Source organism: Thermobia domestica, chromosome 11 (genome assembly GCF_964235325.1).
Source record: "Thermobia domestica chromosome 11, izTheDome1.hap1.1, whole genome shotgun sequence".
In the NCBI taxonomy this organism is placed as follows: Eukaryota; Metazoa; Arthropoda; class Insecta; order Zygentoma; family Lepismatidae; genus Thermobia; species Thermobia domestica.
In genome coordinates, this window is record NC_137464.1 from 136,098,852 (window position 1) to 136,113,754 (window position 14,903).

At 36.4% G+C, this 14,903-nt stretch overlaps 1 protein-coding gene across 1 annotated transcript in view; it reads right to left on the bottom strand.

Moving 5' to 3' along the window:
* Positions 1-14,903, bottom strand: part of LOC145663668 (uncharacterized) — a 1,076,255-nt gene that overhangs the window by 853,905 nt on the left and 207,447 nt on the right. The gene's annotated exons all lie outside the window — the stretch shown is intronic.

Here is a 14,903-nt window from a genome sequence, read left to right on the forward strand (position 1 = left end):
ATATATATATTCTGTATTCAGAAATATATAACCAGTGAAAGACGATCATTTTCTTGACATTAATCAAAGTCATACTATTAACAGTTTTGCTACCTTAACACAAAATTTTCAAATGACACTACGTCAGATTATTACATGTTTGAAATCGACATTTAAAAGAAAAATTAACAATACCCGATTTAGCATCCAACGCTGCAAACTAAGGACGCTATAGTATCACAAACATTCAAGTTTTGAGGCCTCAACAACAATAATAATACAACTGAGACGGACGAGGCAATGCAAGCGGAAAATTATCTTAGTCTCGGATACTGCAGTCATGACATGAAGTATTTAAAAGAAATAGCAACTAAGTTATAAACTGTTAAAAACTGAACTCTTTTCAAGACGCGATATTTCAAAAAAATACTAAAGTGTGTATTTCATCCCTTAGATAGCCTTCAATGGACATAGAGACGTTTCCTACAAGTCGATGTCAACGAACATTACCAGCTTAGATATTTTACAGAAAAGAGCCATGGCGGGACGTAGTGACTATAGCATCTACCTATCACCTAGATCCCGGTGTTTCGATCCCCGGTGCATCGGGAATTATTTCTCGTTTTACGTTCGTCCAACATGCTCTTCTGAGGTTCATCCGGTATACAGAAATGATAACAAGGCGGTGATTGGGACAACCTTGAAGAATAAAGGTGGCAGAGCATGCTCCTGATCTGAGAAAATCTGGAGCCTTGTCGCCCGTGGGCCTCATTATGCCTCTCCTACAATGGGAGAGGGGCGTAATTATACAGAAAAGCCTTATGTTAACATCCAATTAAGAGATTACTTTATGTTCTTTCCCCATAACAAGGTCAAATTTGTATACATTTTGTGTTAGTGAGGATATGTTCTAATGTATGATTCAAAAATATTGGTGTGTGAGACTACTCCTTATATGATTATTTTCGGGAAGATATATATCTATTATCGTTATTATATTGTTTGTTCGAACTATCGGTAAAAGATACCGTGGCAATAATACAGTAAATGATAGATAGGTATTTTAAGTTCCCACTCGTTGGAAGAATAGTCTTACCCACCAATATTTCTGAATCGCGCTTTAGTTAACTTTACTGAGATTATTTATTTACTACCAGCTGAACCTGCGCTCTCTACACAATGCATCATTCGCATATGAGCATAAATCTTCTTCTCATTCCTCACAACATATGTACATGTCCCTTTACAGACTCAAGTGAAAGACGTCTTGATTTAAAAAAAAAAAAAAAAAAAAAACAGGCAAGGAGTATCATAAAGGGGAGATTTTTTCGATTATTTTTCCTCAATATCTCGCACCGTTTGCAAGATTTGAGCCTACTACCGGTTGGAGTTTCTAATTCATGTATGACCACTGTTTTCTTTCTTCTTCCACGCAGTATGTAATAAGCAAATACATTACATATACAATTAATTATAATGTCAGTTATATATGGTGTTCATTGGGCAAAACACTCAAAAAATAAATATTTATCTTAGACTCGAGAAATGGTTATCCTACCTTTTTCACTATTATTTGGCCATGGAACAAACGCCTGAGACATATACAACCCCAATATACAACATTGTGATGCTGGAATATATAACGCATAGGATATGTTGCTTTAGTTTTTTTTAAATTTCAACGCTTCCATTGTACCATTAAAAAATCTAATAAAGAAATAATGACCTTGTTTTTTTAAGTATTCAATTAGAACTGGACATTCTACGCTAAATTTCCAATCGATCAGTGAAAACCTCATCTTTCTAGAGCCTGTAGTTTCCGAGATCTCAGTGTCGAAAGGATTGACCACAAACATATAAACATAGTTTAAAAGAACTCGGAAGATGGAAGCACAATTCACATGCATTGATTTTGGAGAAGGCTTATTAAAATACAAAGACTTTGAACAATAATTTTATATCATAAACTTTATGAAAAAGAGTTAGTTAACTAATTTAGACTATTTAAAGTACAAACACTCAAAATGTTTGTCTGTGTTAAACGTGAAATCATACATAACCGTAAATGAAAGATTTGAAAGCCAAGGTTGAAAGGTGAAGCTCAGACGCTTTTAAGAGTACCGCAAGGCTCATCTCTGTCGCCTTTACTATACTTATTGTACGTCGCCGATCTAGTCGTTCCTAATAGCACCACAATATTCCAATTTGCGGACGACACTGCATTTTTCACAACTGCCCGCACAGTACGATCTCTTAATAAAACCATGCAAGCAGCTATTGATGCATTCGTGCGTTGGTGTCATATATGGAGGTTGAACATTAACTCTTCCAAAACACAAGCCATAGTTTTCTTGCCACGTAGACGCCGCTCTCGAGTCCATCGAAATCCGAATCTACTTCGCCTTCAGGTTGATCTTACACCTGTTTCCTTGTTAACTACTATTACGTATCTCGGTGTCATTTTTGATTCTCATCTTACCTGAACTCCACATCTTACCAAACTCATAGGCCAAGCACAAAACCGACTTAATCTTCTGAAACGGCTAGTTGGCACAACTTGGGGACTACGAGCACGTACCGTAATCAATACATATAAAACATTCATCCGGAGTACGTTATTATACGGACATACAGCTTGGATATCTGCACCGTTAAAATTCTACCAAAAAGTTGCTATCCTCGAGCGCCATGCTCTACGCCTAGCATATCGTATAAGTCTGCCGCATCCAACGAGATTACTTTATGAGATGATCGACTTCTTGAACAACTTCGTATACGTTATATCTGCAAACGAATTGCTCAGCACCATCCCTTGATGTTTGAAATTCTCCGCTACGACCGTGATAATGATGCACCGCCTCATTACGTTGACACTCCCCTTCAGCACTTCATGACACTATATCATTTACAATTAGATAACAATATGCTGGACCCCGATATCTTTGCAGTGTGTCGCCCGCATCAACTTTCATCTCATATCTATCCATCATACGCACAGTAAGTACCTATTAACAAGGGTCTCCTCCGTCCTCATCAGTTCCTCAATCGCCCCAGGAACAGAAGATAACTTCATTCGTCTGAACTAACATAACCCAGTGATGTGACGTCCAGAGCATTTCATTTCATCCATTCCATTAATTACATTTGCACCTTTTATTTTTGAATCCACAAATTACTCCATGCTTTCTGTTCATGTAATACCTGTCAATGTTAACATATTCACTTATAGCACCTAAAATATTATCGTTCATGTATGTGTTTCTTTTTATATGTATGTGTGTCTATGATTGATATTAATATGATGAATAAATAAATAAATGATAAATAACAAACCTCTTAGACCACCTACATTTCCTTCAATTCAATCAGTCAAATTAATACACTTACCCGACGAAAGGGCACAACCCTTTAACCGGGATGATGGACAAAAAAAGGCGCTTTTAATTGCTATTGTAGCATTTTAATAGATACAGATGGTGATCAGAAAAATGGAAACACCTGTAGTTGGCAACACCTCAGATGTATGGGTTGGATGTGGTGTCGTGGCGCCCGCAGCGCCGGACCGCTGGTGGTGGTGTGTTAGGTCGGTCTCCATACTGCGTCAGGCGCAGTGGAACAGCAGTGTCCAGTGGCTGCAGCAGACGGAGGTAGTGTTAAATGGGAGACCTCTCAGATTTTCAAAGAGGGCAAATTGTTGGTGCGCAGATATGTGGAGTAAGTGTGACGGCAGTGCCTACTGTGTTCGGTGTGTCGCGTGGGACAGTGTCGAAGGTGATGACAGCCTACACAACACACGGGAAAACCACATCGGGGAAGCGGAACAGTGGGCGCAAGAAAATCATGAGTGACAGGTCACGCCGGGTATTAAAGCTCATTGTCACGCAGAACCGTCGTGCCACTGCGGAGCAAGTGACGGAGGAACTCAATCAGCACCTCCCCCACCCTGTCACATCACAGTCAAACTCAATCAGCATCACAGTCCGCCGCGAATTACATGACATGAAGTTACGGGGTCGTGTTGCACGGGCCAAACCGCTCATCAAGTACCGCATCAGGTTATCTTTCGCACGCCGCAAATGGTGCCGCGGCCATGCAACTTGGACCGTTGAGGACTGGAAACGTGTGATATGGTCGGATGAGTCATCCTTCACCCTATTCCCAACCACGGACCGTGTTTATGTGTGGAGAACGAACAAAGAAGCTTATGATCTGCAGTGTCTCCGCCCAACTGTGAAACATAGCGGCGGCTCGGTGATGCTGTAGGCCGCCATATCATGGTTTTCATTGGGTCCTGTGGTCACACTTAGCGGATGAATCACTGCCAACGATTATATCGCAATTTTAGGGGACCACTTGCATCCTGTCCGGATGTTGTTCCCGGACAATGACGCCATCTTCCAGGATGATAATGCACCCATCCACACAGCTGGTGTTGTTGCAGCGTGGTTTGAGGAACATCGGAATGAAGTTCAACACCTCCCCTGGCCCGCCCAATCCCCAGATCTCAACATAATTGAACATCTGTGGTCCGTCTTTGAAACACGACTCCGGCGACGATTTCAACCTCCATCCTCTCTCACAGAACTGGCCGGTGCTCTGCACGAGGAATGGTATAAAATTCCACTTGCTATCATTCACGACCTCTATGCCTCCATCCCACGTCACATCAAGGTTGTTCTGAAGGCGAAAGGTGGCCCGACACCATATTAATCTTATAAGTTGCAATTTCGTTCAGGTGTTTCCATTTTTCTTATCACCATCTGTATTTTGTCTACTTTCGTTTTTTTCACAAATGACTATGTTTCCTTTTGTCAGGGAACTAAATGCAGGTCGAAAGAGAAAGCAAGATGTCTTGGAATAAGATCAACATTGAACGATTTCGTAACGTGTAATAGGGTGATTACGCGACTGGAATTCCGAGAGAAACTGGGAAAACTGTGTGAATATTTAAAGATGTTCAAAAGGCCTTGAGTGAATTTGGAAACTTGAAGACACCTCGCGATAACCTTGGAAAGAGCGTGAATGTTTGAGAAACTTGCAAAAATGACTGAATTATCTATGGCTCTTAAAAATTATAGGGAAATGGTATAGATACAGAATTTCAAAAATATTTAAAATTTGTTTCGACACCTTTCCAATTGTAAATTTCATGTTTCATTTCTTGTCTTCCTGCAAGTACGAGGATCATCTTGTCTCGTATGATACATATAGGCCTAACTTGCTTGAAAAAACGATTCAAGCTCATATAAAGCTTTTTTTTTTTAATTTTAGCTTTCTCTTAGTTCAACTATTTGTTTTGTGTTCTATCTTGGTTTGGTTCACATTAACATGTAGGGCCTATGTAGGATTGCTACACATGGTAGTTTCACAGACATTATAAATATACTTGTATATGAAGCCCTTCAAACACCTTGAATTATACGTGATTTTTTCCCAAGATGCTTGAAAACTTTGCGTTATGTTTGATTTTTCCTTCCACTTGAGTAGCCACCCTTTAACCAAACATAATAAAGTATATAACTGTGAATAGAATAATCGCATTTCGTTTGCCTTTGTATCTCATAAAATAAAAATATAGTAACTACTGCAGTATTCAGTGAAGGCATTTACCATATTTTATTCCTTTCAAAGCAATTAGTCATAAACTATTACCTTCTATTTATATTTTTAAATTGCTGATTGTCACGTTTCCCTCGATTTGTACGCAAACCAAAAAAGAAGATGAAGAAGAAGAATCGAGCCAAGGATTCTTTATTTATTCTCCAACTTTTTTTTGTGATAGCTCTGTCTGAATTCAGTGCTGTTTTATAAATTACAATTAGAAGTATAAAATTAAAGCAGCTATGTTGCTCTAATTACTTATTTTACTGTTCCGAAGATCAATGACATTTATTAAAAAACAAAAACTAAGGAAGAGGTAAAAAGACAAATATAAAAAATAGACGAAGATAAAAAGTATCTAATCAGTGATTCTAATTAAGAATTTAGAAGTTGAATATTTCACAATTGGAACTATTACATTTGACCTGAGTGTGAAAAACGAAGAATAACATATTCAAATCAAAACGAAAATTGATGATTTAGGTTAAAAAAAATATGACTAATTAATTATAGTAGTGTAATAGCTTTGTTATTTTCGGTTTATTTTTTGCGCTGAAATCAATAAAATAGTTTTAACCAGATTGAATTAACATTTCCACTTCAATACTTATTTTGTTGGGCAAGGTTTCAGTCTTTCTCCTGGGTTCAATTTTAAATCTACATTATTTTGTTTCAAAGCAGTTTACCATAGATTTTTATTTCTGAACTTTTCTGCATGTCAAATAGTTGGGCTAATTGGCAATGTTACGGAGACACTTGTATAAGACATCACCAGGCCATGCCACTTTGATGTGGACTAAATTAAGATGATAAATTATACCGTTCCTTCGGGAAACGTTACATGTGAAGTAATACATTTAAATGCTTATATTTTAAATGAAACTTTTCATGAGGCGCATATTAAATTTTCTCGTGCTATCAACCAGATAAATTTTATTGATTTTGCCAATGTTTCGAAAGCTGACGAAAACATTGGAAAAGTCAAAAAGATTTACCTGGTTGATAGCCCGGGAAAATTTCTTTAATTTTAATGTTAGAAAATTCAACAATTAATAAACGTTTCAAACCCTACATTTCAACTTTAATGTTATAGAAATCAACGTTTAATGTATGTTGAATCTTTCAACATTTCAACCTAATCTCAACAAAGAATCAACGTTGACGTTAAGACAAAAATTCATGTTTATTCAACGCTGATTCAACATTTATTTGCCTAATTTGGTATGTTTATTCAACGTTCAGAATGTAATGCGTAAACGTCGTTTAAATATTTTATCAATCTTTGTGTGCTGTGTGGGGTGCGTCCTGATACAAACAAAACACAATCATTAAAGACAAAAAACATCTTTTTGAGAGTGCGGATCCGGTGGATCCCTGGGACGTTAAACGCAAAATTAGCGATGGGCAAAATGATTCATTTCGAAGAATCGATTCATTTACTCTGATTCACTGAAATGATTCGATCATTTAATTCGTTCATATGAATTGGTTGTCAGCGCGCATTCCCTTCGCGCAAATGAATTGGTTGGGAATGATTCTCTCATTGAATCAGCTAGGTTTCTCCGCATCTATTTTGCGCAGATGAATTATTTGATCATATGAATTGACTGGGAATTATTCGATAATATGAATCGCTTAGGCTACTGCACTTCTTTTCTGCGCAACTTAATAAATTCCTTCTGAGGAAGTGCAACCTCGTGTATCATCTTCACATAACACGGCCAGCGCCAGCGTTGCATTGGGGTGAGTGCGTGGTAGCTCGGGAACTCTTAAGCTTCAGTGCTGTTATGAAGTTTCAATAATATAGTGTTGCTCTATTCCCATTGTTGTTATTTTTGCATCCTGTTTTCATATTAGGGCTTGAGGCAAAAACTAAAACTGTTGCAATCTCCACGTTTTTTTTTTCTACAATTTCAGTTCTCGAGGAAATACTTTGTTGAAATATAACTCATAAGATTTTCACGGGATACGAGCAGTTTTAACAATTTATTTTCAACTTCTTATTGTCGTACATATTAATATGGGGAAAAATATAGAGCCCTAAGTGCAATGTATAGGCTACATTGATGTTTTTGGTTTTAAATACAAAAAGTAGGCACCTACTATGCAATGAGTCCGTAGTAGCATATTCATTTCTGGTGCATATTATTTTCCCAGGTTATGTACACTTTGTAAAGTACACATTATGTTATTGAATTTCTTTTGTAGTTATAAGTCTTACAGTTTTGCACTATTGGCTAAAGAAGAGGTGGATGATTAATTAAAGTAAATTATCTCGCAATCCATTCTATTCAATCCTGAGGTCATCATGACTCACTTATAAAGCTGTTACCTCCGGTGTGTGGAGTTCCTGGTTTAATCCATTGCTAAATAAGTTTGTGGTGTACATCACGATGTCCGTGGGTTTTGTCGGGGTACTCCTGTTTCCTCCCACACTCTCATTCCATCATTTACTTGCCTTAATCATTCATTTTCCTTAGATTAATGGACATAAACGTGGAATGTTAAACTGCAAGATTTCTATTTTATCCTATTATATTCTAAAATATGTTCTATTTTATTCTTGACTGGCAAAAAATAATGATTTTTCTGAATTCTTTTGAACTAGAGAAGAAAGGGAGTTAACACATGAACATATATGTAATATTATTGTGATCATTTTATAAGGTTCCTTCAGGGAGACACTGAGTAAGCCCGGAATAAAATGAAATGTTAAAAACTTTTACGTTACTCGTACATGGTTATCTTCGTCTAGACTAAAGGAAACGATGACGATGAGAATGAATGAAATGGTGAAATGAAGAAAGTGAGCGAAAACGGGAGAACTCACGAGTTGATTTGATTTTGAGTTTAACGTCCCGTTCAGCAGCGAGGCTATATGAGACGTGGACCTACTGATTAACGTGGAATCCGAACCACATGAGCTCCCGCCGGCGGGAGAACTCAGAGAAAACCCACACATATGGTGTTTGTCCACCATAAAGCCTATTTGGCGTAAATAGGAGAAAATCAGGGACCCCATCTACCAGAGGTGAACGCTTTACCACCTCTGGGGATAATTCTTAGCCTCGGGGTATTTTCTCCTCGCCTACCTCTGAAATCATCACTGTTCGTCTATATTCTTAAGAGAAAAACCATTAGATAGTTAAATTTGAGTTGAGTTGATTTTGAGCTTAACGCCCCATTCAGCAGCAAGGCTATATGAGACGTGGACCTACTGATTAACATGGAATCCAAACCACATGAGCTCTTGCCGGGAATCGATCCCGGGTCTGCCACATCCTCTTGTTTACATGGAAGCTCAGAAAACCATTTGTATCTGTATGTCCATTTCAATAGTAGTAAAGCGAAAAATAGGTACCACTAAGCAAGGGCGCCGATTTCTCTGTAACTTCGGGGGGGGGGGGGCGGCATTAAAGTGTGTTTGGTTGCAGACAAGGGTCTAAAGGATTTTAAGACTAATTCAAATTATGCCAAATGTTGAATATTCATAAAAATACATTTGAGCTTTCAGGGAGTCCGGGCCCCCCAGAATCGGCACCCTTGCCACTAAGCTCTGTTGCATGTGGACAAATGTTTCTACTGAAAGATGCAATGCATTATCTTCCCAGAAAGAACCTATGTTTGTCTTTCTATACATTTATATACATTTGTGAAATCCATTATGTACAGTACAAATAGTTTACAGTGCACTTTTTTGTGTAAATGTTGTATTTAGATTGAATATAATATATTACTTTGAACTGATTATGAAACATTAAAATTGACCTTTTTGGCTAGTGCAGTTGAAAGTGATGGTAATAGCTTTATCCAATGTACGTACAGTATCTTCATAATATAGATAAGTGATCATCAAGAGTATGCTGAAACTAACTTTGAAATCGTATTACATCTAATTGAGTAACAATGTCAGTACTTCACGACGAGAAGAAACCAACAGAAAAGTTTATTTTGAAAGTAATCTGCTTCCAACAACGTGGCTTCCTCTCTTTCTTTCTTTTACCAATCCCCGTGAACTGCAAACGCATTTGCAGGAAGCAACCCTACCAATTCTCTCACACAAGCTGGCACCTTGTGATTCTCAATTCATTTCGATCACGGCAAGCAATTCAGTGAAAAGTACAAATAATTCATTGGAAGAATCGATTCATTTCTGGCAAGAATCACAATTCATTTGATTCACGCCATGATTCGTTCATAATGATCGAATCGTTCATGATCGACACAACACTACTCAAAATCATCTCTCATTTAATTCCGTGGGTGCCCACTGGCTGTAACCATATTTCTCAACGGGTGATACCAACGATACAAGTACAACAGTACACTAAGAAGCTCATATGTAATTCAGGAATGTTGCAAGAGTTGACTTATATATGCTGCAAAACGTTGAATATATTAGTTATAAAATCTGATTTAATGATTTAAAATAGTCCTTTTATACTACTTAATTCGCTTCACTTCTCTCTCTCTCTCTCTCTCTCTATTAAAATATTGCTATCAACATTGCTATCTGTTGATTATGCTGGTTAAATCTGTTTTATTAAATATTTGTTGTTTCAAATTTTACAGCCAGTTCTGCTTGTTCATCAGATCAACCTATCATAGGCCCTCCCGAAACTTTCAAATTGTAAGGTGTGTGATTTAATACTTCATTGAAAAGATAATGGAAAACAAACATATTTTATAGCAAAGCGAGTCCGTCAAGACCGTCTAAGTCTTCTCCTCCCGTATTGTTGACCTGTTTCTCTTCCAATTGCATTTTATTTAATATTTAAGTTGTACGGAAAGTTACACAACTATATTCCTTCGATTCGGTAGTTTCACATACCATCTTTTTTTCTTTTTTTTTAGTTAAAAATGTTTTGTGTGTTGTATTAAAATGATTGTAGTTCTTTGTTCGCAAAGGTTTGTGTTATTAAGCTGCGCCTCTAGTAAACGACAGCGATTTATTGTAAAACTTGAAATGAAAATATTTTACGATTTGCTTTAAATACAGAAATGAATAAATATTAGCCCATAACTGATTTTTAAAAAGTTATAATTTTAAATTTTGTCATTGATTGTATATATATTTGCGTTTCTACTAGATGTAAGAGTAAACTGAGAACATGATACGTTTCGAATAATGTACTTTCACTCAGAATTGCATGAGTAAAACAGTAATAGAAAATTGAGTTTTCATAATTAGAGTTTAGGTAGTTATTTGTTAGCAGTCAGAATATAGAAAATATAATATTTTAAGCAAAACTCTGATGTAAATGATTCTCACTGAACTGTTACATGGCAGTGTCATGTTAGGAGAACTAAATAACTCGAACAGACGATAATGAGTGCTGGACAAGGGGGACAGAAGAAAATATAAAGAACATTATAACAAATTCTTCTAAAAAATTATTCCAATTTTCAGAACTAAGTTACGTCAATGATAATCCATTATTTTTTTTTATGAGAACTACGGATTATTGAATTTAAGTGACTATAAAAGTTTCCGTGAGAACCGGGTCTGGTCACTGTGCTAGTGCAATGAAAGTCATACGAGAACCAGATAACCTAACTGAGCCTAAATTTACCAAACCACGTAGCCTAATCTAACAAGTTTTAATGTTTTAACTACTTTTTTGTGTGTTTCAAACTGGAGGGGCAACTCTAAACTTAAGCCGTGATAAGTGATGGTAAAGCGCTTGTACCTGTTTTCTCTGTATTGTGCTCTATTTAGAAGGTAAATGAGTCTTAGGTGTCACACCAACGTTACTTCTCGAATGTTAGTGATAATGACTTTTTAGTACTTTCGGGTGCGTATCGAAGGCTCTGGGGTGATATTTCACACGAATCCCGGAGAAAAGTGTTCTTCAAGCCAAGAGCAGACTAAATCTACTTAAGCACTTAACAGCTGGGGTTTACGACCACTTACTGTCCTCTACACTCATACAGCTTTTATGAGAACTACTTTAACCTATGGTCATACAGCTTGGGCCGCAGCCCCGGACAAATTTTATAAACAATTGTCTATAATAGGGTGGCATGCTTTTCGAATAGCCTACAAAATAATTTCCAAACCAACTAGGCTCCTCTATGATCTCGTAGATTTTCCACCATTGCTCACCCAACCAGAACAGTTTCTCATTTGCTACATTACGAAACGTTTTGATTTTCAACACTCCATAATTCAGGCTATAACAGGATATTACTAAGACATTATATGATGCACCGCCACGAAACGTCGACACTCCACTCCAACACTCACTTGTACCACTTTCAAATGTATCCTGCCAATCGAGACCCAGAAGTATTTGCGATATATCATCCATGCCATCTGTCATCTTCCATATACAAAACATTTGCACAGTAATTACCAACTAATATAGGTATCTCCTATTTATATCAATTCCCGAATAGCTCCATTAACATAAGATAACTTCGTCTATTCAGTAACAGATCCCCGTATTATGGCGTCCAGTACAATTCATCCTCATTTCATTTCCTGATAATTCCAATAATTATTGCTTTGGATTATTATTCCTATAACTGTTTCTTATTGTTATTTTCAAGTACTTAGCCTTCATGCAGTGGCACATTGATTTTGTTATTTGCTAGTTTCATATTTCTAACTTCTTCCACGCACATGCACATAACAGGGGTATAGAAGCAAAACCTGCTAAATCCATTTTTAGATTTTGTCAGGAGACGAAACAAAAGTGACTGCCTTATGTTTCACAATTGTTGAACAATTTTTTGTTTAGTGGTCACTACTTAATGCAGATGAGTGAAATTTACTTCTAAAGAAAAACAATTGTTCAACAATTCAGAAACATAAGGGAGTCACTTTTGTTTCGTTTCCTGATAAAAGTGAAAAATGGATTTAGCAGAAGTTGCTTCTATACTCCTGATATTATCTTTATGTTATTGTTTCGTCGTCTCCATGGCAGAGGGGCGTATGTTGCATTTTTAATTTTTTACAGAAGAGAGGAAAAAAGATTTTGTTTGATCTCTAGCTACTCTTTCAGATTAGAAGCAAACTGATATATATTTTGTCATTTTGATATTTAGAGGTCAAATGTTATTTATTATGCCTTTTAGTGTGTACATTTTCATATCTAACATTTTCATTGAATTTCTACATGTTAGTGTCATACATACGCCCTTATGTCATAAACAATTTATTTCCAACATAATACTTAAACGAATTTCTACGTACTAGTGTTGTTTACTTACACCATAATAAAACAGTATAAAGCTGGTTACTGATTATACACAATGAATGAAAAAACACAATTATAACAGCAGTCCTTTCCGCCAGTACTTTTTCTATCGGGAATGTCATTATTCACTTCAGTGACCCCGAAAACTATTGAATAGACACTCATAACTTTCAACTAGGAATTTTTAATTTTCACCTCTCCCATTAAACCTAGACACTCATAACTTTCAACTAGGAATTTTTAATTTTCACCTCTCCCATTAAACCTCTATGTCGATAATGCTAAACTTTGATGCGAATGATATCGGGAGTATCATAATTCATGTCACTGACCTTAAAAGCTATAGATTTGACATCAATATCGTTCATTTTCGATTATTTTTACATGTACCTGGGTTCCCCATGACAGTCGGGTTTCGATTCCCGGCGGGAGTCGTGTAGTTCGAGTTCCACGTTAAGTTGTAGAACCATGTCTTATATAGACTTGCAGCTGAAAGGGACCCTAAACTCTATATCACCTCACCTCGTGAGATATTCTACTTTTGCATAATTTCTAAACCACTTTTCTCTCTTTGAATCACCTCCACTCCCTTAGGACACGCATAGGTTCAAACCGAAACTTAATTCATGGTTGGAGGATGCAAGGCTACTGTACCATACGCGTAAACCCCTATGGAACTATGGTAGTTAATTGCGGAGTTTGAGCAGCACGCACGGATAAACCACGCTTATATTTATATTTATTAAATCTCGTATTAAGACTTACTCCGCAAGACAAACTTGTAACAAATACTACTTTTAAAATTGTCTTCTTCTTATGATTATTATTATTATTATTGTTATTATTATTATTATTATTATTATTATTATTATTATTATAGCTATATGAAGCAATTATCTCGGCCAATTTCGTAAATACACACCATTCATCAACCGATAGTTGTAGAAATGAGTCTTTTGCAACAGCAGTTGTTAGCTCAATACTAAAATATAAGTATACTAGAATATAAGAAAATAAAGATAAATTCCGTGATACCTTTTGCAATTTTTATCTATATCTTCACCTATCTAGGATCTTTGTGAAAGTTCAGACTTGTATATCTCCTTTTCGCTCTCTCACGTGTTCTTTAACTACGTAATTCCTACAATTACTTCATAAATCACATATCCATATATAACAAATGTATTTCTCTCTTTTCTCTCTACATCATGTCTGGAGATAAATGTTTTGACAACACGTTACAGACACGATTTAAAAAAAATAATACTATCTACGATATCAGTGATACAAGTTCTGGCGTTTACTTAACATATAAGACAATAAATAGGAAAGCTGAGAATCCGAATCTTTTCAGAGATGACAGTGCCCTGACACTTCAAATCTGTGTCTTTACTCTCTATAGCTATGTTAATTTCCTAGTGAAAGTAAAAACTCTTTAAAATTAATCAAAAATTCTTATACAACCATCCCAGAAAAACAGTGTTGGGGCCTATGCCACATCCTAAAACGAAGTAAATATTGCCGTAATAGCGCAGCAAGGAGTGGACCGAAGCAAATGAAATTGTGTGTAGATATTATATAGACCCTTTCGTGTTTCTCAAGTGTCCCTATCCGTTTTGCTTCAAATTTGGCAGATGAAGAGCAAACTGGATATAAATCGACATGTGTTTTTGTTTATACGCAAAAACATTCTAAGGGTTAAAAGTTCCTCCTGAAATACTATAAAAAACGCTATACTGCTTGTGCTTGTAGTTGATCTGAAAAATTTAAGGAAATCGGATGGAGACACGACACTTGTGAAACAGGAAGGGCCACATTTTACACACAAAATATCTACAGACAATTTCATTCGCTTCGGTCCACTCCTCCCGTCACTCAAAGACTCGGTTCAATAAATAGTATTTTTTTCTTTCAGGAAAATACGAAACACGTATTTCCTCATCTTACTTGTGCACATTTCATTCATTTCGGTCCATTTATTCTTACCTTTCTTGCGTTAACTTTCAAATTTTTTAGTGGGAGCTTTTGCCCCCTAAAACTGTTTATCGACAGAAAATAAAAAAAACGTATTCGTTTATTTTTTCGTATTGTTCATACAAAAAGTTTCGTTGCAATTCTTCA